Below are 25,994 nucleotides of genomic sequence, written 5' to 3'. Positions count from 1 at the left end.
ATATTATATGGTATATTTAATTTACTGGGACACATAATTTTAAACTTTATGAATAATAATAAATCTGAAAGTCACCATGAAGGAGTTTTTAGACTAAAATTATTAAAGCAGTGTGGTGCATACGAGGAGTCATCTCTGGGAGCATGACAGGACAAACATTTTCTATGTAATTATACATCAACTATTAGAATTCTATAGCGTGTTAAAAGTATTCGAGAGTCATCCTTATTATCAACTTGAATTTTATTCCTGTTTGTAGCATGGAGAGCACTAATTTCTCTAAAGCTAAACCTTTTTTATATTCCTGAGTTACATTTCAGCAAAACAAAGTTAAAGGAAAAAAAAAAAAAAAAAGACCCACGTGGTTGCTACTCACTGAGATAGAAAAGGTGGTTCAGAACTCCGCTTTGGAGAGAGGCTGAATGACATACGTGTGGGAAAGCAGGGTGCCTCTGTGCTTGAATTCAGACTGGACCTGGGACTGGGTCAAGGCCAAAACACAAGACTAAGCATTATTGTCCTCGGGCAGCCACCCAGTTGACAGCACCCACACAGCAGTTCTGGGAAGCTTTGGAGAATATTCCCCTCTCTTTGCAGCATTTCCCATCTGGTTCTCCATCCTCCAAACACACGGAAGGATTCTTCCCCCCTGTGTCCTGACAGAACACTTTATGCTCCCTGCAGGGCACGGGGAGCCAGGCAGGAGCCAAGGGGGCAGCTGCACTGCCTCGATGGGTTTCTAGCAAAGGAGCGTGGAAATCCCATGGACAGAGGAGCCTGGTGGGCTAGAGTCCAAGGGGTCGCAAAGAGTTGGACAAGACTGAGCCGGTGAGCACGAGCACCAGGCGGTTCCACCACTCCGACGGATCCAAAGCACACCTGAGTGCACGCCAAAGCAACCCGCAGGAGGCCAGAGGCCAGAGGGCAGCCGGCGCCGCGGAGGGCGGAGGATGAAAGCCTAGACCGTCCTACAAGCACAGGGCCTGACTGGCCTGCACTTGAGAAAGACCTGAATAAACCTCCATCTAGGTTACCCTTGCAAACATCCTCTCTACAGTGGCATTGGTGGTTCAGTGGTAGAATTCTCGCCTCCCACGCGGGAGACCCGGGTTCGATTCCCGGCCAATGCATTGTGGTTGTGTTTCTTTTGGTCCTCGCTGGTTCCATACAGGAGACCTGGGCTGGGAGAGTCCCCTGGAGAAGGAAATGGCAACCTACGCCAGTATTCTTGCCTGGAGTAATCGGCCCAAGGGATGGCAAAAAGTCCAAAAGGACTGAGCGACTAACACACATATAGCTTCTCTACATCCTACAGAGGGCGGATTCCAGGTGCCTGACGGGCCAAGAGGGCCCTCTTCCGGACGGTCAAGCTGTTCGCTGGCCTTGGAAGACAGGTCCCACAGAAGTTAGCTTTGAGAGGGACGCCAAAAGAAAGGAACAATCCCGAGATATCCGCACGTTACTATCAAGTGATGTCATAACTCTTATCCAAAGAAAGAATGTGATGTTAACTGGCCACTTAGGTACAGAATACAGGATGTTCGTATTCTTGCAAACTTTTGGTATCTTACAAAAGCTTTTGGTTTGGGATTTTAATGAATTTTTGGAACGGAAGCCTCACGTTCTCTTTGAATGGAAATTCTGTTAAGTAAGAGTCTGGGTTTACCATGCCAGGAGAAAAGAGTGGAGGCCAGAGCTGGCCAGCCCAGGCTGTCCATGGCATCTCAGCTCCACCAGCCAGCCTGAGGTCCAGGACCCTGAGGCCCGCACTCAGCGGCATTTAGAAACTCTGTGCAGAAATGTTCCGCACTGGACCTTTAAGCAAAATACAGTCCGGATCTGGGCAGGAAGAGAGAGACTCGTGTACGTGCAGACGCTGGAAGAAAGAAAGTTTTCCCTGACCGGGAATCGAACCCGGGCCGCGGCGGTGAAAGCGCCGAATCCTAGCCACTAGACCACCAGGGAGCTGTAGCAAATAGGCTTGTTTAGCCTCTGCAGGTGAAAGGCGAGTGGAAGATGACCCTTCGGAAAGTCATCAAGCTGGAAAGGCAACGTCGCAGCGGCCCAGGGCTGTGTGCAGCTGTGCAAGGCTCCCAGCCCTGCCCTCGCGGCTCATCGGCCTTCACCTCTCCTTTCCTGGGCGTCGCTTTTGCTCTGGGACAAGGACACAAGGTAGCGGACTGGGTCCCTCCTGGTCTAGCGGTAGCGCTGCGTGCTGCGGAGCCCAGGTCTTGCTCTCTGTGAACCTCGGTTTTCTCTGTCGTCAGGCTCGGTGATGAGTGGCGGGTGATGAGCGGATCCGTCCACCTCCAGATCTCCTAGCGCTGAATAAAGAGACTTGCAGGTGGTCACCAACTCTTCCTCCAGCTGCGTCCCCTGCAGCACCCCGTGCCTTTCGCGCCTGTTGGTTTTGCCAATGAGAAGGCACATCTCCGGGGGAGAAAAAGAAAGAGAAAGGCTGTTTCAGCCCGGTTTCGAACCGGGGACCTTTCGCGTGTGAGGCGAACGTGATAACCACTACACTACGGAAACGGGATAACCTCTATCTCTGAACACTGTATCCATGAAATCCCGAGGTCCCGCCACCACGAACCACACCACCAACTCTTAAGACTCAAAGAGGAACCTTGGAGCCCCAGGCTCTCTCAGGCACGGAGACGGCGGCTCCCGAGGGCCCTGCTTTAGGCTTCCCTTTCTCCCCTGAAGTGAGGCCCCTCGGGCCCCCACAGGTTGCCTTCGGGGCCCCGCACCCAACGCAGAATCCTCAGATCCTCAGCTGCGCACCCTGAGTTCAGGGGTCGCCCCCGCCGACTCCCCGGCTCCCGGCAGCGCCCGAGGGTGGGTGGGTGCGCCCGAGGCCCAGGTGACCCCGAAACCCAGCGGTGTGGAAGCCGCCCCTCCCGGGCTGCGGACCCGCGCCTCGGTGGTCCTCTTCTCGGCGCCCGCGATCAGCGCTCCGAGCTCTCAGAAATGACCGACGCTTCCAATCCACCCGGGACGCGCCCTCGCCGCTGTTCCTTTGCACCTGACTCCTGTGCTCTTTCTCTGAAAGTCCGTTGGGCGCATCACTTCTCCGGTGTCCTCCTGGCAAAAGGGAGTCTCTTTGGTGTTGCCTAAAATGGCACCCCCCACCGTCCCTGGGTGGGCTCGAACCACCAACCTTTCGGTTAACAGCCGAACGCGCTAACCGATTGCGCCACAGAGACAGCGGTACGGGATTCTTTTGGACTCTTTCTGGAGAAGACCTACTTAACGCATTCCCAGGGTGAGCGCTCTGTCCCCCAGAGAAACGGTGCCATTTTCCTGCCCCCTACCCGCCACAGATGCCAGCGCCCCGGGAGAAACCGCCATCCAGGCCTCGAACCTTCCGGGCTTGAACCGAAATAGATCCAAGGACAGCTGAACACCCGGTGGGCTCCCATGATGGCTCTTCCCCTTTCCTCGCCTACACCCAACAAATGAGTTTGCCCACCCTGGCAAAGGCCTCCGGGGCCGAGGTTGGGCTTCGGCTTCCTGCGTCCACCAGGCGGTTTCCACCAGAGTGGGCTTCCCCGGGGGCTCAGACCGTAAGAATCCGCCTGCAATGCAGGACAGCCGGGGTCAATCCGTGGTTTGGGAAGATCCCCTGGAGGAGGGCATGCAACCCACTCCAGTATTCTTGCCTGGAGAATCCCCATGGGCCGAGAAACCTGGCGGGCTAAGTCCATGGGGTCGCAAAGAGTCGGACAGGACTTAGCGACTAAGCACCTTGGTCGCGGGGATGGTCGCCCTGTGTCAGCACGCCCAGGACAGAGCCTGGCACTCGCTGGGACGCTCCAGGACTTGGATGAATACATTGTCGTCTTTAGCCCTTCCTCCCATGAAGACCTCGAGAATGGAAATACGGAATAGTTTTCGAAGTGAACGGTCCTGTTTTATTTTTTAATGTTTTAAATATAAATTTATTTATTTTAATTGGAGGTTAATTGCTTTACAATATTGTATTGGTTTTGCCATACATCAACATGAATCCGCCACAGGTATACACGTGTTCCTCATCTTGAACCCCCCTCCCACCTCCCTCCCCATACCATCCCTCTGGGTCCTCTCAGCGGGCCAGCCCCAAGCATCCAGTATCATGCATTGAACCTGGACTGGCGATTCGTTTCATATATGATATTATACATGTTTCAATGCCATTCTCCCAAATCATCCCACCCTCTCCCTCTCCCTCTCCCTCTCCCACAGAGTCCAAAAGACTGTTCTTTATATCTGTGTCTCTTTTGCTATCTCGCATACAGGGTTATCGTTACCATCTTTCTAAAATCCATATATATGTGTTAGTATACTGTATTGGTGTTTTTCTTTCTGGCTTACTTCACTCTGTATAATCGGCTCCAGTTTCATCCACCTCATTAGAACTGATTCAAATGTATTCTTTTTAATGGCTGAGTAATACTCCATTGTGTATATATACCACAGCTTTCTTATCCATTCATCTGCTGATGGACATCTAGGTTGCTGCCATGTCCTGGCTATTATAAACAGTGCTGCGATGAACACTGGGGTACACGTGTCTCTTTCACTTCTGGTTTCCTCGGTGTGTATGCCCAGCAGTGGCATTGCTGGGTCATAAGGCAGTTCTATTTCCAGTTTTTAAAGGAATCTCCACACTGTTCTCCATAGTGCCTGTACTAGTTTGCATTCCCACCAAGAGTGTAAGAGGGTTCCCTTTTCTCCACACCCTCTCCAGCATTTATTGCTTGTAGACTTTTGGATCGCAGCCATTCTGACTGGCGTGAAATGGTACCTCATTGTGGTTTTGATTTGCATTTCTCTGATAATGAGTGATGGTGAACATCTTTTCAGGTGCATGTCTTCTTGGAAGAAATGTCTGTTTAGTTCTTTGGCCCATTTTTTTTGATTGGGTCATTTATTTTTCTGGAATTGAGCTGCAGGAGTTGCTTGTATATTTTTGAGGTTAGTTGTTTGTCAGTTGCTTCATTTGCTATTATTTTCTCCCATTCTGAAGGCTGTCTTTTCACCTTGCTTAGAGTTTCCTTTGTTGTGCAGAAGCTTTTAAGTTTAATTAGGTCCCATTTGTTTATTTTTGCTTTTATTTCCAATATTCTGGGAGGTGGGTCATAGAGGATCCTGCTGTGATTTATGTCGGAGAGTGTTTTGCCTATGTTCTCCTCTAGGAGTTTTATAGTTTCTGGTCTTACGTTTAGATCTTTAATCCATTTTGAGTTTACTTTTGTGTATGGTGTTGGAAAGTGTTCTAGTTTCATTCTTTTACAAGTGGTTGACCAGTTTTCCCAGCACCACTTGTTAAAGAGATTGTCTTTAATCCGTTGTATATTCTTGCCTTCTTTGTCAAAGAGAAGGTGTCCATAGGTGTGTGGATTTATCTCTGGGCTTTCTATTCTGTTCCATTGATCTATATTTCTGTCTTTGTGCCAGTACCGTACTGTCTTGATGACTGTGGCTTTGTAGTGGAGCCTGAAGTCAGGCAGGTTGATTCCTCCAGTTCCGTTCTTCTTTCCCAAGATTGCTTTGGCTATTCGAGGTTTTTTGTATTTCCATACAAACTGTGAAATTATTTGTTCTAGCTCTGTGGAAAAGTACCGTTGGTAGCTTGATAGGGATTGCATTGAATCTGTAAATTGCTTTGGGTAGTATACTCATTTTCACTATATTGATTCTTCCAATCCATGAACATGGTATATTTCTCCATCTATTAGTGTCCTCTTTGATTTCTTTCACCAGTGTTTTACAGTTTTCTATATACAGGTCTTTAGTTTCTTTAGGTAGATATATTCCTAAGTATCTTATTCTTTTCATTGCAATGGTGAACGGAATTGTTTCCTTAATTTCTCTTTCTATTTTCTCATTATTAGTGCATAGGAATGCAAGGGATTTCTGTGTGTTGATTTTATATCCTGCAACATTACTATATCCATTGATTAGCTCTAGTAATTTTCTGGTGGAGTCTTTAGGGTTTTCTGTGGAGAGGATCATGTCATCTGCAAACAGTGAGAGTTTTGCTTCTTCTTTTCCAGTTTGGATTCCCTTTATTTCTTTTCCTGCTCTGATTGCTGTGGCCAAAACTTCCAAAACTGTGTTGAATAGTAATGGTGAAAGTGGGCACCCTTGTCTTGTTCCTGACTTTAGGGGAAATGCTTTCAATTTTTCACCATTGAGGATAAGGTTCGGCGTGGGTTTGTCAAGAATGGGCTTGTCATATGTAGCTTGTATTATGTTGAGGTATGTTCCTTCTATTCCTGCTTTCTGGAGAGTTTTTATCATAAATGGATGTTGAATTTTGTCAAAGGCTTTCTCTGCATCTATTGAGATAATCATATGGCTTTTATTTTTCAATTTGTTAATGTGGTGTATTACATTGATTGGTTTGCGGATATTGAAGAATCCTCGCATCCCTGGGATAAAGCCCACTTGGTTGTGGTGTATGATCTTTTTAATGTGTTGTTGGATTCTGATTGCTAGAATTTTGTTGAGGATTTTAGTATCTATGTTCATCAGTGATATTGGCCTGTAGTTTTCTTTTTTTGTGGCATCTTTGTCAGGTTTTGGTATTAGGGTGATGGTGGCCTCATAGAATGAGTTTGGAAGTTTACCTTCCTCTGCAATTTTCTGGAAGAGTTTGAGTAGGTTTTAAACGCCTTTATCCCGGTTTTTGGATTTCGCAGCACCCCATTGGGTGGGCAACGGAAAGGTCTCCGGACCACTGCCTGCCGGGTGGAGCGCCCAGCTGGGTAGGCTGCGTTCTGTGGGGTCCACCTGGGAGCGGGAAAGGGTGAAAACCAAGCGGGGAAGGCGGGTTTGTGGGGAGGTCATTGAGACCTCCCAGGAGACTTGGGCCAGGATCCCTAGAGGTGAACATTGCTTCAGTCCGGTAGTAGAGTGGGGAAGGAGGGAGAGGGCTGGCAGACCCAAGAATGAAGGAGGCAAAAGGAGAGGGGAGGAAGGAGAGAATAAAAGAATTTGTGCTTCTACCCTTCCCTCCTCCCTCTCTTGCCTTCTCGCCTCTTCTTGGTCTTCTTCCCATCCCTACAGCTGAGAAATCTTGACACACCCACTTTTGAGAAGAAAGACCCAACTAAGCTGTGCTCAGGTGCACAAATTCTGGGTTGTAAAAATAGATCTGTCCTTATGTGCCCTTAGGGGCTTCCCTGCTGGTTTGGACGGTAGAGCATCCGTCTGCAATGCGGGAGACCCAGGTTTGATCCCTGCGTCGGCAAGATCTCCTGGAGAAGGAAATGGCAACCCACTCCAGTATTCTTGCCTGGAAAATTCCATGGATGGAGCAGCCTGGTGGGCTACGGTCCATGGGGTCCCAGAGAGTCACACAGGGCTGAGCGACTTCACTTTATGTGGCCTTAGACAAATTAAAGAAAACTTCTTGTGCTTCCCTTCTTGCTGCTGTAAAAATGGGAGCAATGAGACCATTTTACTTCATTCTGTTGTTGTCAGGTGTGCCTGTGTTTAGAAACCACTGGATCTAATGTCAAAAGCAGAGAAATCATAAATATTGTCATTATCCTCAGAATCTTTTGACAAACCCTTACCCTTATTTATTTCACCTTGAATTAGCTTGCTGCTTCTAGATTTTGTGTAAACAGAATCAAGACAAAGTTTCCCATGATTGCTCTTGCAGTTTGCTCTGCTGTAGCTCGGCCGCCCTTCATTGCCAGTTCTCTGCTTGCAGGTCAGGGACCGATGTGCAGGCTGGAGGAAATGGGAAGAAAACACATCTCCACCCATCCCAGTTCTAACCTCACCTGATTCTGTCCTTGCCCCTTGTGAGAGCCCGGTTCTCCGGGTTTCCTGGCCATTCTGTGATCTCTCAACATACTTTCCAGGGATTTCTTTTTTTATTTCTTTTCTTTCTTTCTTTCTTTCTTTTTCTTTTTTCTTTTTTTTTTTGAGTCACACCAATGACTTTTACTTAGTGGAAGAAGGGTTGGTGAAGGTGTGTGGGTGGCTCTTTAAATCTCTCTCTTTACATTTTCAAGAATAACTTTATTCTATTAAAATACCTTTTATTCTTTCTATTCCCCTAAAAGGGCAACAGAGCAGAGGAGCAGAGCACCTCTGAAAAGCAGGTGGGGTATGATGCAAGCTGTCTTGGGGAGCAGCTGAATCAACCACCCACCTGAGTCACTCAGCATCTGCAGACTCTCTTACAGGTACCGTTCCTGGGTCTGTTGAATTGGGGCTCAAAAAACACAGCAGTGTCGGTAGTCGTGGTGTGGAAGCAAAGGGTTATTTGAGCGCTTTTTCAGACAGGGTGGGCAGGTACGCTTCTCCACGCTCTTCCTTCCTAGAGCTCCTTTTTTCCTCCACTTTCTTGCAAGACCTCACTTCCAGAAACTGGCGTTCTCTCTCATTTCTCTCCTTTCTGCTCTCAGGTCCCAAAGAGACGGAACGTTTGGTTCTAAAGCACAGTTGCTGTTCAAAGCAGTCTGAAAATGACTGAATTTTGGAATGGGATCTTCCTTTTGATTCCAATGGCTCCTTGAATGACCCATCCCCGGAGCACTGTCTGTGATTCCGAACTTCGAAATCCCTGGTCCTCATAAGAATACCTTCTAGGATGGCTGGCAGATGACATCATTCCGGGAAGCACAGGAAGTGGGCAGGGCAGGGAGCTTTTCCTGTAACTGGTGTCTTGTGATCCACGGTGGGCCCGGAGTCCTCGCTCGTCCTCCTCTATCCAGCCGTGACCCCAGAAGCTGCTCATCCATTTGGCAAAAGACACATCATCGTCATCATCATCATCATCATCATCTTCATCTTTGTGCTCCATGTAAAGGCGCTTCAGAATATCCGAGGCCTGTCCCTAAATAGGTCTTGGAGGAAGTACCTGGCATGCCTTGAGGGGTCCCATGGGTAGGTCAAGGCAGAGTGCAGATGGAGAGGAGCAGGGCAGGAAAGACGGGAACTCTGGGTCTTCTCATTTCTACCCACTCATTTCGATGTCATCGCTCTCGTAATTGGTGCAGAAGGTGAGTCGCAGGGACCCGGTTCAAGCTGTTTCAACTGGAGCCAACCTAGATTTCCACCGAGTCTGATTTCTGCCATCTGCCGTTGCCCTCAATAACCTCAAATTCTTCCAAACTAAAATCTGGCGATGGTAGAGCTAAGAAGACTGGTGATATCGGGCTATCTTCAGCTTTTGGCTCTTTCCTCCCACATTTTGAAAAGTCCTTCCAACCCGATGGTTCCCCAGGATGCACGCACAGACAGCCGAGCTAATGGCCGCAGGGCTCTAAGCAGCGCCAACGTGGTGGTAACGAGAAAACCCAGGGATTTCTTTTCTTCCTATATCAGTCAGAGTCCATTTCAGGTCCTTGTACCCATAAACCTTGACCCTTCTTCAAGTTCTCCTGGTGGAGCCCTTTGTGCTGTTCTTTACCACTCAACATCTTGAGTTTCCAAGAAGTTTCATCTTCTCACCCTGGAGCTGTGAACTTCCTCCTCATAACAAGAGCCTCCCGCCTCCCCTTTGCCTCCTTCCTCCTTGAGTCAATCTCTGTCCAGTCTCTGGGGACAAAATACATCTCCAGGCAACACTGGGCTTCTTTCTGACTGTTTTTTGGCCGGCTAAAAACAGGTGCTATCTTTTTCTGTTCTGTGTATCGGATTAGGGAAGAAACAGTTTTAGGATACTATGCAGAAGTAAAGATTATTACTCTGAGCCATGATAGGATTTATATCTATTCTACATGCAAATATTTAGTCTGGTGGTATTTTGTGTTCATAAATACTGTCTATACTTAAGACAACTCGGATGTGCATCCTCTATGATTCAGCAATCAGTGCTCTTGGGTACCTTGATATTTGTACGCCTTTTTTTAAACTGCAATTTCTGGGTTTGATATGTTAAGAAATAGGGGAGAAACTGACTTGACCGACCTGACCAAAGAGTCTGTGACTGCCTAAGTGTCAGAGCCCTGTCTCATGTCCTCCACCACATGCGGCTGATCTTCAGTCACCCCAGGTGAGTATGGGGCTTTCCTGGTGGGCCAGCAGGTAAAGAATCTGCCTGCAACGCAACAGACCCGGGTTAAATCTCTGATTTCAGAAGATTCCCCTGGAGAAGGGAATGGCCACCCACTCCAGTATTCTTGCCTGGAGAATCTCTTGCACAGTGGAGCCTGGCGGGCTACAGTCTGTGGGGTCGCAAAGAGTTGGACACGACTGAGCGACATTGACTTCACTTTTAGGTGAGTATAGCTGGTTTGTCTGACTGTTCTATGTAAATAGTTATTCTTACTTACATGGTAAATCTAACAAATAGACACTTGTTGTGAGAATAACTTACCCCTCTCCAAATCAGAAATATATGAAGAAGAAGAGTTCTCCTGCCTCCATTCCCACTCCGCCGGTGACACACTTTGTATGTTACACGTAACAGGTGGTGGCCGCTTAGGAGTGTAATCAGTGCTGTGAGAAAACTAAGGGACCCAGGAAACCCCGCCTCCTGCCCTGACAACCGTCTGCCCCCTCTGGGCTATGGGAAAAGGGTGAAGGCAAAGAAATCTCTTATTTGCAGAAATTTTACCTCAGGGTGGGACACTCTGGTTAACCTAGGCAGACTATGCGGTTGGTGATGGAGAGCTAAGGGGGTCCTCCCTGGCACCAAACCCAAAGTGGATTTCACCTCATTTTCTGAGGTGAGAGTGAGCTGAGTCGATCAAAGGAGAGGAGCAGAGAGAAAGCGAGAGGGATGAGCACCCACAGGAGTCAACCGTATTGGAGTCTCCTCAGGGCCTCAGAAGAACTGCCCTGAGCTTATGGGTGGGACGTATGGAGGCTAAAGAAGCGTATCCCGTTCTCTGGCGATGGAAGCCAGGCGGCTCCCAAGGGGGTTCCATGGTGTAATGGTGAGCACTCTGGACTCTGAATCCAGCGATCCGAGTTCAAATCTCGGTGGGACCTTTCTGCCTAGTTAGAAGAGGAACACTTTTTACTCCCCTAATGGGACCCGCCGGAGGTCTCCCGCGACCGTCAGCGGCGTGGTTCACACGGACACGGCGGACAGGTGTGGGACCGACCTGGGGCGTCCTCGCTGGACCCGGGCGGCTCTGCCCATCTCTGCCCTCCAAGCCCCGGCCAGGGGCGCAGCAGCCCAGCCAGTGCCGCCCCCTTGTCGGGTCCCCTGGGCCTCCGGAATGAAAGGCAGAGGCTGAGCCCTCGGAGTCCTGCCCCGCGAGGGGACTTCGCACCGCACGCCTTGTCCCTGTGAGTAAATGGTGCCGGGGAGGGCCTGCGATGTCGCTGACCAGCCAGGATGGCAGCTTTCCGGTCCAGGGTTCCAGACCTGAATGGGAAGAAGCGTGTTTTAGTCAGGTTCTCTATTATTCTGAATTGTTATTGACCCTATCCCAGTTTATTTTTATTTTATTCAGAGTTTCTCGCTCCTAAGTCTCCGCTGGGCACGCAAAGCCGCTGTTCCGCCAAGATTCGAACCTTCACTCATTGAAATCCCGTCCTCCGGTCCCAAGCTCAGCCCGAAAGAGGAGCGCGGGTCGCGGATTCCGGCGTCTGAGGAGACCCCAGGTCCCTGACCCACGGGCGCCCGGCCAGGCTGCTCCGGGGCCGAAGGGGAGACGAGCCGCTCGGAGTCCGCACCCCCGGCCGGGCCCGCTTCGTCCTGCCGGGACTCCGCTCCACCGAGAAGACACCCCACTTGTGTCCTCTACTGCTCGGGAGAAAAACACGGATGAGGCCCGTGATGGACCTGAATAGCTAGTTTAGGTGCTCCCTTCGCGGTTCTAAGGAGCATCTCTCCGACGCTTGTAATTTGGGACTTTCAGCGGTTACAGAGGACTCAATGACGCAGCTGTCTTTGGAGGATGGAAGAAGAAAGGGGTGCGCGCGTGCTCTGTGCTCAGTCGTGTCCGACTCTTTGCAACCCCATGGACTGTAGCCCGCCAGGCTCCCCTGTCCATGGGATTCTCCAGGCAAGAATACTGGAGTGGGTTGCCATTTCCTCCTCCAAAGAAAGGTGTGAGGCCGGCGAAAAGATCGCCGGAAGGTCAAGAGCAGGAGAGAACAGAGGATGAACCCGAAGGGAGACAGGGACTGGCAGGGAGAGGAGCGAGCGGGTACCCTGGCGGGGCGGTCCCTGGGTTGGGGCGACTCACAGCGCCTGACGCTGGAGCAGCTGCCGCCCTTTACTGAAGTGTCCGGGAACCCAGTTCACCCCAAATCGCAAAGCTGCTGGCCTGGCAATTGTTCTGGCAAAGTTCCGTTTGCGGTTCCGTGCGGAGTCGTGAGGTGGGCTGTGTGGGCCTGCAAGTGAGTGGAAGTCCTGGCGGCTGCCTTGGAGATGACTGTCAGGCAGGGAAAACCACGCACACTCCACTTTCCCCTTTTCAGGCCGGTCTGCAGCATCTGGGGTGGGAAACTGGAAAATCGGAGCATCAATATTTATTTAGAGATAAGGAGATAAACAGCCAATCGGTTTCCTGATCTTAAAGCGTTTGTTCTTTGAAGAAAAGAAATGTGGGATGGGATCAGGGTCTGCTTTTTCCCATAACAAATTTTGGGGCATATGTACCTGTATATAATATATAAGTACACATTATATGAGTAAAGCTCACTGCTTGTGTTCCCAAATTAAATGTTTGTGTAATTATATGTACCACTCATAAAATTCTGGGTCTTGTGTCATGTGTAAGAATGTTTTCCACTGTAAAACCATAAATTTGGGGGCGGCGGGCATTCTCGAAGCAAGCAATCGGCCCATTATTCCCCCTTTGATGGGCTGATCACGTGAGCTAGTAGACGGGCAGACGCTCTCAGTCCAGGAGGTCACTGCTTTCGTCTCTCTAGGAAGGTTCATAGTCACTGAAAAGTGTCAGTAACAAATAAAATCACACCCAATCTTTATGCAGTGTTGCTCCCAAAATGCAAGAGCTTACACCCAATGAAGACATGCAAAGTGCCCAGGCATGGTCTACAAGTTTTAAATGGGTTTACTCACTTAATCCTTTCAAAAGGCTTGCATCATGTCATCATCCTCATTTCACATATGAGGAACCTGAGACATAGAAAGGTTAAGTAACTTGTCAAGTCAGTCAGTGAGTGGGATTTGAAAGCAGGAATTTGAACTGAAGCCTTCCTGGCTCCACAGGATATCCTACCAGTCAAAGAGGAACACAAACCGTAAAAATGCTTGACAAGAAATTTAAGTCCGTGTATTTCTTTTGAAAAAACACCCAAGAGGAGTCACGTAACAGGCATTCAGTTCAGTCGCTCAGTCGTGTCCAACTCTTTGCGACCCCATGGGCTGCAGCACGCCAGGCTTCCCTGTCCATCACCAACTCCTGGAGCCTGCTCAAACTCAAGTCCATCCCGTCGGTGATCCAACCATCCAACCATCTCGTCCTCTGCCGTCCTCTTCTCCTCCTGCCTTCAATCTTTCCCAGCGTCAGGGGCTTTTCCAGCGAGTCAGTTCTTTGCATCGGGTGGCCAAAGTATTGGAGCTTCAGCTTCAGCACCAGTCCTTCCAAAGAATATTTGGGGCTGATTTCCTTTACGATTGACTGGTTGGGTCTCCTTGCAGTCCAAGGGACTCTCAAGAGTCTTCTCCAACACCACAGTTCAAAAGCTTCAATTCTTTGGCGCTCTGCTTTCTTGATGGTCCAACTCTCACACCCATAAACGACTACCGGAAAAACCATAGCTTTGACTAGACAGACCTTTGTTGGCCACTGCTGAGTGTTCCAAATTTGCCGGCAGGATGAGTGTAGCACTTTCACAGCATTATTTTTTAGGATTTGAAATAGCTCAGCTGGAATTCCATCACCTCCACTAGCTTAGTTCGTAGTGATGCTTCCTAAGGCCCACTTGACTTCACACTCCAGGATGTCCGGCTCTAGGTCAGTGATCACACCATCGTGGTTATCTGGGTCATGAAGAACTCTTTTGTATAGTTCTTCCGTGTATTCTTGCCAGAATACAGGACCGTTTCTGTCCTTTATTGTGTCCGTCCTCGCATGAAAGTTTCCCTTGGTAGCTCTAATTTTCTTGAAGAGATCTCTAGTCTTTCCTATTCTATTGTTTCTTTCCCTCTATTTCTTTGCACTGTTCACTGAGGAAGGCTTTCTTATCTCTCCTTGCTATTCTTTGGAACTCTGCATTCAGATGGGTATATCTTTCCTTTTCTCCTTTGCCTTTCGCTTCCTTTCTTTTCTCAGCTGTTTGTAAGGCCTCCTCAGACAACCATTTTGCCTTTCTGCATTTCTTTTTCTTGGCAATGGTTTTGATCACTGCCTCCTATGAATCTCCGCTCACAGTTCTTCAGGCACTCTGTCTAAATATAGGTATGTAAGAAAATAAGCTGCCACCCGTAGTCCCAACCCCTGGAATTAACTACTGTTCTTCTAAGTTTTCGCAAAACATATATATGCTTAGTTTATAAAATTCAAATGCTGCAGAAAATACAAATATGTAAAATTTTGAGACATCTTAAATTCAAAAATAACTTCTGTTAAGGTAGTTACATATTGACGGAGTCATTTCGGTATATCAACAGAGAGGGAAAAAATACATCGTAGCTCAGTTGGTAACGAATCTGCCTGCAATGCAGGACACCCGGGTTTGATTCCTGGGTCGGGAAGATCCCCTGGAGAAGGAAATGGCAACCCTCTCCAGTATTCTTGCTTGGAGAATCCCATGGACAGAGGAGCCTGGCAGGCTACAGTCCATGGGGTCACAAGAATCGGACACGACTTAGTGACTAAACCACCACCATACTTTTATAAAATACAGCTCTTATAGATTCTATTTTTATTTTTAAGCATTCAACTTAATAGTGCATAAATTTAATGGAAGAAAAATAAAGAAATTGTTGAACTTTCAATTAAATTGTTTACACGAGAGATGCTTTTCTGAAAGGATTCCCTAAGGCTTATAATAACAATTTAATTAAGACATTAAATTTGGGGATGATTCTTCTCATTACTTTTAAAAATCAAATGTCTTAAGGTATAATTTGAAAATAATACAACGCATCCATTTCAAGTTTGATGGCTTTTGACAAACGAACATACCCATGGGACCACTATCCTGTTCAAGGAAAAAGAATATCTCCGGAACTCCAGCCGGTCCTCTGTGCCCCTTTGCAGTCAGTCCCCCTACCGCCGCTCCCTGACGCAGGTCATCAGTGATCTCGGGCCTGTCTCTGTGGATCGATTTTTCAGTTCTCGAAATTCACATAAATGGAACCCCAGGGTATGTACTTTTTCCCTCACTCAGCATGATGCTTTTGAGAATTATCCATACTGTTGCCATGTATCAGGTATTTGTACCACTTTAGTGAGGAGTACTATTCCTTTGAATGAATATGTCACAATCCTATATATCTATTCACCTCATGATGGACATTTGAAATGTTTTCAATTTGGGGACTATTACGAACAAAGCTGCTACAAGCAAGTCCCTTTTGTGGGCTTATGCTTTACAAATTCCATTTACATTTTTTAAATTCTTTAATACGAATTTACTTTGAATGGATGTTGCATTCACAAAGACAATTTATTGAAGAGTTACAAGCTCACCTTTGATTGTTTCCTATCAGGACATACGTAATATAAGCCACAGGTGTATTTTTGATTATCCCATTAGATCTACACAACAACTTTATGAAGTACTTTATGACTATTATTTTCATATGACACTTGCAAAATTGGCCTAGCAAATGGGAGTCGGCCCAAGGTCAAACCGGAAGGCCAGTGGTGGCAACAGGACTGAAAAGGAGGCCCCACCCCGCACCCCCCAGAAGCTGTGTTCCTAACTGCAGACCCACTCCCAGTGTCTTCCTAATAACCTCCGGTGTGTCTGACAGGCCTGGAAACCAATATCCAAGCCGGTCTTCCTCACGGTATTATTTACTGATCGGCTTCTTTGGGTCAGAAACTCCTCCATCAGGGGTCCAGAGCCTAACAGCGTGCACAACCTTGAGGGTGAGGAAATCTGGTAAAAAAAAAAATCCTAAAACCGGTTTTCTCATCAGTAAGCCACTAAAAATTAACCTTGGTCTTGGTGCAGATATTTCATATTTGAGCAAAGAAATCTCCTGCTGTTGGGGAGACAGAGTAGGATGTTCTACTTTCGCTTTCAGTGAGCTAGATCCTCCATCTGCATCCTGTGTGCTTTCCGGTTAGTTTTCTTTGGACCTACCCTTAAGCATCACCCCACTCCCAGGCCCACTCCCAGCACCTCCTCCGATCTCAGAGGCTTCTTGGGGCTGAGCGGATCTACGAGTGCCGTCCCCGAGGCAGCCACGAGGGGGAGGACAGCCCTTCCCGCCATGGGCCTGCCTTTTCTGTTTGGCCCAGTGGTTTCTATTTGCCAGGAGGACTTTGTGAATCAGAAGTGAGCACAACACATCCTGAGAAAGGGGTTGTCGAATAGCCCACAAAACGGCCGACAACTCGGCCCGGGGTTTTCTTCTAATCTGTAGCTCAATGTTTTCACACAGGAAGAAAAGGAAAACTACTTTTGACCGAAAGAAAAGAAAAAAACAAAACAAAACAAAAAAACGTTAGGTACGATTTCTACTGCCATTTAAGGAGAAGGGATGTTAAGGAGGTTTCCTAGTTTGCCAACTACTGAAGCGTGTCAGGTGCACAATCGAGGCTGAAACAGAGGTACTGCTTTCTGACTGGGAAGGTAACAGGAGAAGGCCTAGAGAGAAAAGGCGATTTATGCCAGCAAATTTGGAAAACTCAGCAGTGGCCACAGGACTGGAAAAGGTCAGTTTTCATTCCAATCCCAAAGAAAGGCAATGCCAAAGAATGCTCAAACTACCGCACAATTGCACTCATCTCACACGCTAGTAAAGTAATGCTCAAAATTCTCCAAGCTAGGCTTCAGTAATACGTGAACCGTGAACTTCCTGATGTTCAAGCTGGTTTTAGAAAAGGCAGAGGAACCAGAGATCAAATTGCCAACATCCGCTGGATCATCGAAAAAGCAAGAGAGTTCCAGAAAAACATCTACTTCTGCTTTATTGACTATGCCAAAGCTTTTGACTGTGTGGATCACAGTAAACTGTGGAAAATTCTGAAAGAGATGGGAATACCAGACCACCTAACCTGCCTCTTGAGAAATCTGTAGGCAGGCCAGGAAGCAACAGTTAGAACTGGACATGGAACAACAGACTGGTTCCAAATAGGAAAAGGAGTACGTCAAGGCTGTATATTGTCACCCTGCTTGTTTAACTTCTATGCAGAGTACATCATGAGAAACGCCGGACTGGAAGAAACACGAGCTGGAATCAAGATTGCCGGGAGAAATATCAATAACCTCAGATATGCAGATGACACCACCCTTATGGCAGAAAGTGAAGAGGAGCTAAAAAGCCTCTTGATGAAAGTAAAAGAGGAGAGTGAAAAAGCTGGCTTAAAGCTCAACATTCAGAAAACGAAGATCATGACATCCGGTCCCCATCACTCCATGGGAAATAGATGGAGAAACAGTGGAAACAGTGTCAGACTTTATTTTGGGGGGCTCCAAAATCACTGCAGATGGTGATTGCAGCCATGAAATTAAAAGACGCTTCCTCCTTGGAAGAACAGTTATGACCAACCTAGATAGCATATTCAAAAGCAGAGACATTACTTTGCCCACTAAGGTCCGTCTAGTCAAGGCTACCGTTTTTCCAGTGGTCATGTATGGATGTGAGAGTTGGACTGTGAAGAAGGCTGAGCGCTGAAGAACTGATGCTTTTGAACTGTGGTGTTGGACAAGACTCTTGAGAGTCCCTTGGACTGCAAGGAGATCCAACCAGTCCATTCTGAAGGAGATCAACCCTGGGATTTCTTTGGAAGGACTGATGCTAAAGCTGAAGCTCCAGTACTCTGGCCACCTCACGTGAAGAGTTGACTCATTGGAAAGACTTTGATGCTGGGAGGGATTGGGGGCAGGAGGAGAAGGGGACGACCGAGGATGAGATGGCTGGATGGCATCACGGACTCGATGGACGCGAGTCTGAGTGAACTCCGGGAGTTGGTGATGGACAGGGAGGCCTGGCGTGCTGCGATTCATGGGGTCGCAAAGAGTCGGACACGACTGAGCGACTGAACTGACTGAAGAGAGAACTGGATCCAGAAATGCGAAGAGGCCTGGCCTGGGGTGGGATGGGGTGAGTGGGAGGATAGTATCTAAGCAGTATCTCCAGCGACGACTAAGGCGTGTAATAAGCAAGGCAGCTGACCACGCAAGAAATGAAGCCTCTGACAGCAGAACGCTGGTGGGAAAAATAAGACAGGCCGACGACGAAACGAGAAACCCCGTCACGGGGGGGCCGCCCCCTGTGTCTGGCCCAGGTAAGGGTCTCTCTGGTTGAATCGGATACTGTGCCCCACAAGCCCACGGCATTTCCTGCACGCTGTTTCGGGGGGTGACGTACAGCAACGCTCCCGTCGCTATACTAAGGCTGACTTTTCTGCTTTTCTACAGACAGAACAGGGGAAAGCGCGAACGCAGTCCCCCACTACCACAAATTATGCAGTCGAGTTTCCCACATTTGGGGAAATCGCAGGGGTCAGCACACCCGGAGTGCAATGGATAAGCCTCGCCCTGGGAAAACCACCTTCGTGATCATGGTATCTCCCCTGCCAGGTAAGTATGAGTTCCATGTCTGCCGCCCCACCACAACCTCATACGCCCTGCACTGTACACACACGCTCACTTTCCTCCCCGCATCCCCGAGCCTTCTTGGACCTTCCACACAGCGGATCCACGCACTTTCAAGCAAAAACTCCTCAGTTCTCTGCCACGCCACGGGAGACCATATCGTGTTTAAGCGCCAGATGACGGACCAGCAGCCCCTGCGCTCCGATATCTACATACGACACGCCCCATCCGTGACGTCACGGGAACCCGCGCTTCCCTCCAGCCCACGCCCCGCCCTAGTTCCCGCCTCCCTCCTCCCACGCCGTCCGGCCCAGCCAACCCGGCGGAGGGCGCCCTCTGGGGGACGTGACGTCCGCCTCCCGCTCCAGGGCGCGCGCGGCTGGCTGCCTCTTTTGTCCTGCCCAGTCCCGATCTGGCGGTCGGCTGAAGCCTGTGCACCTTTTTTCAAATAACAGCGTTCAATGGGGAGAACGGAACATTTAGCAGTCCAGGGGAAACCGGTTCCTTTCAAATCCAGTTGTCTTTGTGTCTAGTAAAACGCACTAAGCGTCGCGACTGGCCGTGAACTTCTGTTCTTCAGAATTCAATGTCACTGATTGAGAATTTCACTTATGTTTGGTTCAAACATTTTTTATTAGTATTCCTAAATACCTTAGTTTATTCAGTAATCGATGTCTCAGTATCTTATTTTCTTTTTTGAAACTACCTAGTTAATTACCTTCCATCAGTTAAGTCTCAGCACAACTCTAGGACTTTACCAAATATCTGGAAAGATCATTTGAAGCAGACATCTCTAAACTATAATTTTTTTTTTAAGAGCTTACCCAAAGCTCTTGTCTCATTTACATTTACTTTAAGCTTTCATCATATCAAGTTATTTTCCTCGCAAAAGATATAACAGGGTCTTATTTATTAAACCTAGGTACAATAAAGTTCAAAATTGGGAAAGGAGTATGTCAAGGTTGTAAAATATTGTCTCCCTGCTTATTTAACTTATATGCAGAGTACATCATGCAAAGTGCCAGGCTGGATGCCTCCCAAGATGGAGTCAAGATTGCCCAGAGAAACATCAACAACCTCAGATATGCAGATGATACCACTCTGATGGCAGAAAGCAAAGAGGAACTAAAGAGCCTCTTGATGAAACGGAAAGAGGAGAGTGAAAAAGTTGGCTTAAAGCTCAACATTCCCAAAACTAAGACCATGGCATCTGGTCCCATCACTTCATGGGAAATAGATGGGGAAACAGTGGAAACAGTGACAGACTTTATTTTTTTTGGGGGGGGGGGTGTTCCAAAATCCCTGCAGATGGTGACTGCAGCCATGACATTAAAAGATGCTTAGTCCTTGGAAGGAAAGTTATGACCAACCTAGATAGCATATTGAAAAGCAGAGATATTACTTTGCCAACAAAGGTCCGACTAGTCAAGGCTATGGTTTTTCCAGTGGTCATGTATGGATGTGAGAGTTGGACTGTGAAGAAGGCTGAGCGCTGAAGAACTGATGCTTTTGAACTGCGGTGTTGGACAAGACTCTTGAGAGTCCCTTGGACTGCAAGGAGATCCAACCAGTCCATTCTGAAGGAGATCAACCCTGGGATTTCTTTGGAAGGACTGATGCTAAAGCTGAAGCTCCAGTACTCTGGCCACCTCACGTGAAGAGTTGACTCATTGGAAAAGACTTTGATGCTGGGAGGGATTGGGGGCAGGAGGAGAAGGGGACGACCGAGGATGAGATGGCTGGATGGCATCACGGACTCGATGGACGCGAGTCTGAGTGAACTCCGGGAGTTGGTGATGGACAGGGAGGCCTGGCGTGCTGCGATTCATGGGGTCGAAAAGAGTCGGACACGACTGAACGACTGAACTGAACTGAATTGAATATTTGTTCACATTGCTCAGAGGACAAGTATTCCACATATTTTAATACAATGCATGTGAGTTTGGGTGAACTCTGGGAGTTGGTGATGGACAGGGAGGCCTGGTGTGCTACAGTCTATTGGGCTGCAAAGAGTCGGACACGACTGAGTGACTGAAGCTACAAAGATATACACACAAGTAGAACGAACTTTAATACTGACATTAACAAAAATATAGGCTCAATTATAATGGCTTCTTTGCAGGGGCAACCTCTGCTCCCCTGTCAGGTCAACAGTTAAGGAAGCCCTTCCAAAGTTAACCTGGTTCCTTCCCTATCTAGGCCCTTTAACGGCTATTGTTGTTCTCCTTTTTAGCCCTTGTTTAACACTGTTGTGGAATCCGGAGTCGCAAAACACACCTCAGGGGACACTCAAGACATTGGAGTACAGTTTACTACGCCAGTGGGTCCAAGGGCAATTAGTTCCCAGCAAGGACCCTGATGTTTCTGAGAAGCCCAGTTTTATACCCCCCACTACATGACTGGTTACATGTTAGCCACCTCTTTGTTGTGTATGATTGAGTTTTACAACAAGTAGGTGTTAGGAGAACAAACAAGGTTAAACAGGGGGAACAATGGTTATACATCGAGGGGGGCGGATATCTCCATGGTTAATCGAACAGGGGCAGCCTGACCTCGACTACAGTCTCCGTTTGTCATCTGTCGGGAGGGAAGTCTCCAGGAGACCTGGTTTTCACTAGCAACGGTTTCCTCACTCTTTCGGGCAGGGTTCAGGCACAGTTCACATCCAGTCTTTAAGATGGATAACAGGCTTCAAGATGAAGTAAGTCTCTCCTGCTTTCCTCACACTGGCCCAAACATTCCTCCCTTTTGATGCTCATCTTATCTTTAATGGTGGGCATCAATCATGGGTAAGTATTGCACACGGGGACTATGTAACTGCGGCAGGACTGTCAGTCTGGAGGTTACACATCGAATTATACACTGGAGAATACAAGACCCCCAAATTAATAATACAATGATTAACAAAATAATTACAAAAAGATTCTCCACCAATCAACTTTGATTCAAGAAATTACCGATGTCTAAAAAGGAAGATTATCATTAGACGTAGCTTTTACCTGGTTTTTCATGTCGTCTGGAATGGCTGATATATTGTCAGATAAATCAGGGATATATGGAACAACATTCAATTTTAATTATAGCACGTGTCCCTCCATGGGCGGCTGTAAGTACATCTAAAGCCATCCAATTTTGAATCACTGCCTTTCTCATTTGTATTTGTTCTTCATGTAAAGCTTGGATTGCCTTTGCGTTGTCCAGGAGGGCCTGTTTCGTGAAGTTAGTTAGAGCTTTCATTTTAATCTCACAGACCTTGCTCATCCTGCATGTAAATAAGGGAAATTTACTGGGGCTTGTTGTAAGGATGGCTTAATATTTCCATGACCAAAGGCAAACTCCAATAGCTTTGTGTGCAGATGCAAGCTACCAATATGCCAAGAATAACCCGTCTCCCAAGGAGTCCCGCGCCTCCCAGAATACAGTTATAGGGGACCCTATAATTAAAGGGTTTAATTTAAACATCTAGAAGTAGACTTCACTGAGGTAAATCCATGCCGAGGATACAGATATTTGCTGATGATGGTATGTACTTTTATGGGATATGTAGAAGCTTACCCCATCAAGACTGAAAAAGCAAACGAAGTGGCCTGATTCTTGCTGAGAGGCATTATTTCTAGGTTTGGATTTCCTCTGAGTATAGAATCAGATAATGAGCCCACATTTGTGGCTGAATTACTCCAACTGGTCTGCAAAGCAGTAAATATTAAATGGAAACTATATACAGCATAAAGTTTACAAAGCTCAAGAATGGTTGAAAGAATGAACCGGACCATCAAGGTGACTTTGGCAAAATGGGTGCAAGAAACTGGCACCCCCCCTGGATGGACTTGTTGCCATTAATGTTAAAGAGCATCAGCATGACACCCGCCCCTGCCCCTGCCGCCCCGGTTGCACAGGTATTCCCTTTATGACATAATGTTCGGGAGGCCCCCCCCCCCCCCACTTATTCGAGAAGCAAAGGGAAATTCATTACAAAGAGGAGGGATGGAGGTGTTGCGGTGTTGAGGTCCTTTAATGGACTAGAACCTGGTGGTTCGAAGTCGACCAATAAGAAAGTAAAGGTGAGAGAAAGAGGCTGATATTCCTTGGTTTACGCAGAAAGCCAATAAAGTCCCTGGCACGGAGCTTGCTCTGTTCACGGAGGCCTCAGGTGCCCTCTCGATTGGGTGAAGGTGCAGAGTGCCTTCTCGAGAGGGTCTTAGAAGCCCGGGCAGGAAAGTGAACTCAGAGAGCCTCTGCGCTCCACGGGATCAGCCTGAAAAAAAAGAGCGAGGGAGAGAGACAGAAAGAAAGACACGGGGACCAGAGCGCTGATGGAGCAAAGTTGTTTCATTCAACATTGTGTAGGTATTTATACTTTCTTACAGGATCGCTATTTTCAGCAGAAATAAAATCAAAACTTACAAGTTATCAAGAAAAGATGAGGTCATCCAAATGAAAGAGAGAGGGTTGTAAATAATCACTTTTACCATATGGTTCTTAGGAAGGAAGAGGGTACTTATCACCCTATAGAAAAACTAATGAAGGAAATGCCTGGATTCCTCAGTCCTGGGAGAGGCTTGCCTCTCCTCTTAATTCTTGAATATTCAAGAACTAATAAGGAACAGAGAATTCCTGACAGATCCAAAACAGCACACAGGAAGCCTCCTGTTAAATGCTTCCTGACATTGGGGCAACTGGAACAGTTGGGGAAGGTAATCCATGACATCACCCCTTATGTTCAAAAAGAAAGAATTCCCTTTTCCTTAGGTACTACTGTACACCCATACTCACCAGGAGACTTAGTATGGGTAAAGGATAGGAATTGGCAGACATTATCCCCCACCTGGAAAGGGCCATACACTATTGTGCTATCCACTCCCACTGCAGTTCAGGTTGCGGGTATTACTCCCTAGATTCACCACACCCGGCTCAAGACAGCAGCAGAGGAAAAGGGACCTTCCTTCCTGACCCAAAGGAACCACTGAAGACCCGTTTCGTTTTCCATGAGCAACCACAGAGTCAGGGTGGAGCTGCTGTGAATAATTCTGCTGTTCCTGATTGGCACGATGACCCTACCTGGACTGCAAACTCAGGATAATGTGTTCCTGTCCTGGGCCCACTTATATACAAACTTCCATAATACTTCTACTTAGGTTTCTGGGGCCATGCCTTTATCAGTAATGGATGGACTTCCTTGGTGGGTGTCTCCCCTATGCAGAAGGGACTTTAGCTCCCTTTGCTCATTTTTGAGACAGCAAAAAGAGTCGTTTGCTTCCTTGGTAACACACAACCTGTTGCGTCTTACTTGGTGTAGCCTGGATTTTAACCAAATTGATGAAGGGCATGGGGTAACATCTGAGGTAAATGCAAGCCTTACAAAGGCTTACAAGCCTATACCTTTTAGATAAAAAAATAAAAAGAATGAGAACTCAATGGCCAGTAAGAAGGGCCAACCCATCAGGTAATTTGAACAATTTTACCACATATGGGATGAATCTTGTTGGATGACACCAGAAAAAGTTCAACCTATCGTCCCTGCCCCATCTGTTGGGAACAAAAGGAAAAATAAGTTGGGTTTGGTGACCGTCCCATGGATCCAAAAGAATTAAAATATGTGGAATACTTGTCCTCTGAGCAATGTGAACAAATATTCAATTCAGTTCAGTTCAGTCGTTCAGTCGTGTCCGACTCTTTTCGACCCCATGAATCGCAGCACGCCAGGCCTCCCTGTCCATCACCAACTCCCGGAGTTCACTCAGACTCGCGTCCATCGAGTCCGTGATGCCATCCAGCCATCTCATCCTCGGTCGTCCCCTTCTCCTCCTGCCCCCAATCCCTCCCAGCATCAAAGTCTTTTCCAATGAGTCAACTCTTCACGTGAGGTGGCCAGAGTACTGGAGCTTCAGCTTTAGCATCAGTCCTTCCAAAGAAATCCCAGGGTTGATCTCCTTCAGAATGGACTGGTTGGATCTCCTTGCAGTCCAAGGGACTCTCAAGAGTCTTGTCCAACACCGCAGTTCAAAAGCATCAGTTCTTCAGCGCTCAGCCTTCTTCACAGTCCAACTCTCACATCCATACATGACCACTGGAAAAACGGTAGCCTTGACTAGACGGACCTTAGTGGGCAAAGTAATGTCTCTGCTTTTGAATATGCTATCTAGGTTGGTCATAACTGTTCTTCCAAGGAGGAAGCGTCTTTTAATTTCATGGCTGCAATCACCATCTGCAGTGATTTTGGAGCCCCCCAAAATAAAGTCTGACACTGTTTCCACTGTTTCTCCATCTATTTCCCATGGAGTGATGGGGACCGGATGTCATGATCTTCGTTTTCTGAATGTTGAGCTTTAAGCCAGCTTTTTCACTCTCCTCTTTTACTTTCATCAAGAGGCTTTTTAGCTCCTCTTCACTTTCTGCCATAAGGGTGGTGTCATCTGCATATCTGAGGTTATTGATATTTCTCCCGGCAATCTTGATTCCAGCTCGTGTTTCTTCCAGTCCGGCGTTTCTCATGATGTACTCTGCATAGAAGTTAAACAAGCAGGGTGACAATATACAGCCTTGACGTACTCCTTTTCCTATTTGGAACCAGTCTGTTGTTCCATGTCCAGTTCTAACTGTTGCTTCCTGGCCTGCCTACAGATTTCTCAAGAGGCAGGTTAGGTGGTCTGGTATTCCCATCTCTTTCAGAATTTTCCACAGTTTACTGTGATCCACACAGTCAAAAGCTTTGGCATAGTCAATAAAGCAGAAGTAGATGTTTTTCTGGAACTCTCTTGCTTTTTCGATGATCCAGCGGATGTTGGCAATTTGATCTCTGGTTCCTCTGCCTTTTCTAAAACCAGCTTGAACATCAGGAAGTTCACGGTTCACGTATTACTGAAGCCTAGCTTGGAGAATTTTGAGCATTACTTTACTAGCGTGTGAGATGAGTGCAATTGTGCGGTAGTTTGAGCATTCTTTGGCATTGCCTTTCTTTGGGATTGGAATGAAAACTGACCTTTTCCAGTCCTGTGGCCACTGCTGAGTTTTCCAAATTTGCTGGCATAAATCGCCTTTTCTCTCTAGGCCTTCTCCTGTTACCTTCCCAGTCAGAAAGCAGTACCTCTGTTTCAGCCTCGATTGTGCACCTGACACGCTTCAGTAGTTGGCAAACTAGGAAACCTCCTTAACATCCCTTCTCCTTAAATGGCAGTAGAAATCGTACCTAACGTTTTTTTGTTTTGTTTTGTTTTTTTCTTTTCTTTCGGTCAAAAGTAGTTTTCCTTTTCTTCCTGTGTGAAAACATTGAGCTACAGATTAGAAGAAAACCCCGGGCCGAGTTGTCGGCCGTTTTGTGGGCTATTCGACAACCCCTTTCT

General features: G+C 47.4%; 6 non-coding genes and 1 pseudogene across 6 annotated transcripts; 2 read left to right on the top strand and 5 right to left on the bottom strand.

The window, feature by feature from the left end:
* The first annotated feature begins 1,059 nt into the window (after window positions 1-1,059).
* TRNAG-CCC (transfer RNA glycine (anticodon CCC)) lies at window positions 1,060-1,130 on the top strand. The gene has a single exon. It is a non-coding gene; the product is annotated as a tRNA-Gly (tRNA).
* A 763-nt stretch (window positions 1,131-1,893) lies between these two features.
* TRNAE-UUC (transfer RNA glutamic acid (anticodon UUC)) lies at window positions 1,894-1,965 on the bottom strand. Its single transcript has one exon. It is a non-coding gene; the product is annotated as a tRNA-Glu (tRNA).
* A 494-nt stretch (window positions 1,966-2,459) lies between these two features.
* TRNAV-CAC (transfer RNA valine (anticodon CAC)) lies at window positions 2,460-2,532 on the bottom strand. Its single transcript has one exon. It is a non-coding gene; the product is annotated as a tRNA-Val (tRNA).
* Window positions 2,533-3,132: 600 nt separating this feature from the next.
* TRNAN-GUU (transfer RNA asparagine (anticodon GUU)) lies at window positions 3,133-3,206 on the bottom strand. The gene has a single exon. It is a non-coding gene; the product is annotated as a tRNA-Asn (tRNA).
* Window positions 3,207-8,265: 5,059 nt separating this feature from the next.
* Window positions 8,266-8,809, bottom strand: LOC138069238 (leukemia NUP98 fusion partner 1-like; annotated as a pseudogene).
* Window positions 8,810-10,872: 2,063 nt separating this feature from the next.
* TRNAQ-CUG (transfer RNA glutamine (anticodon CUG)) lies at window positions 10,873-10,944 on the top strand. The gene has a single exon. It is a non-coding gene; the product is annotated as a tRNA-Gln (tRNA).
* Window positions 10,945-18,483: 7,539 nt separating this feature from the next.
* On the bottom strand, window positions 18,484-18,647 carry LOC138074822 (U1 spliceosomal RNA). The gene has a single exon (XR_011144626.1). It is a non-coding gene; the product is annotated as a U1 spliceosomal RNA (small nuclear RNA).
* Window positions 18,648-25,994: the final 7,347 nt, after the last annotated feature.

Source organism: Capricornis sumatraensis, chromosome 2 (genome assembly GCF_032405125.1).
Source record: "Capricornis sumatraensis isolate serow.1 chromosome 2, serow.2, whole genome shotgun sequence".
Taxonomy (NCBI): Eukaryota; Metazoa; Chordata; class Mammalia; order Artiodactyla; family Bovidae; genus Capricornis; species Capricornis sumatraensis.
The sequence above is the reverse complement of the archived record's forward strand: the minus strand, read 5'-3'. Positions and strand labels throughout refer to the sequence as shown.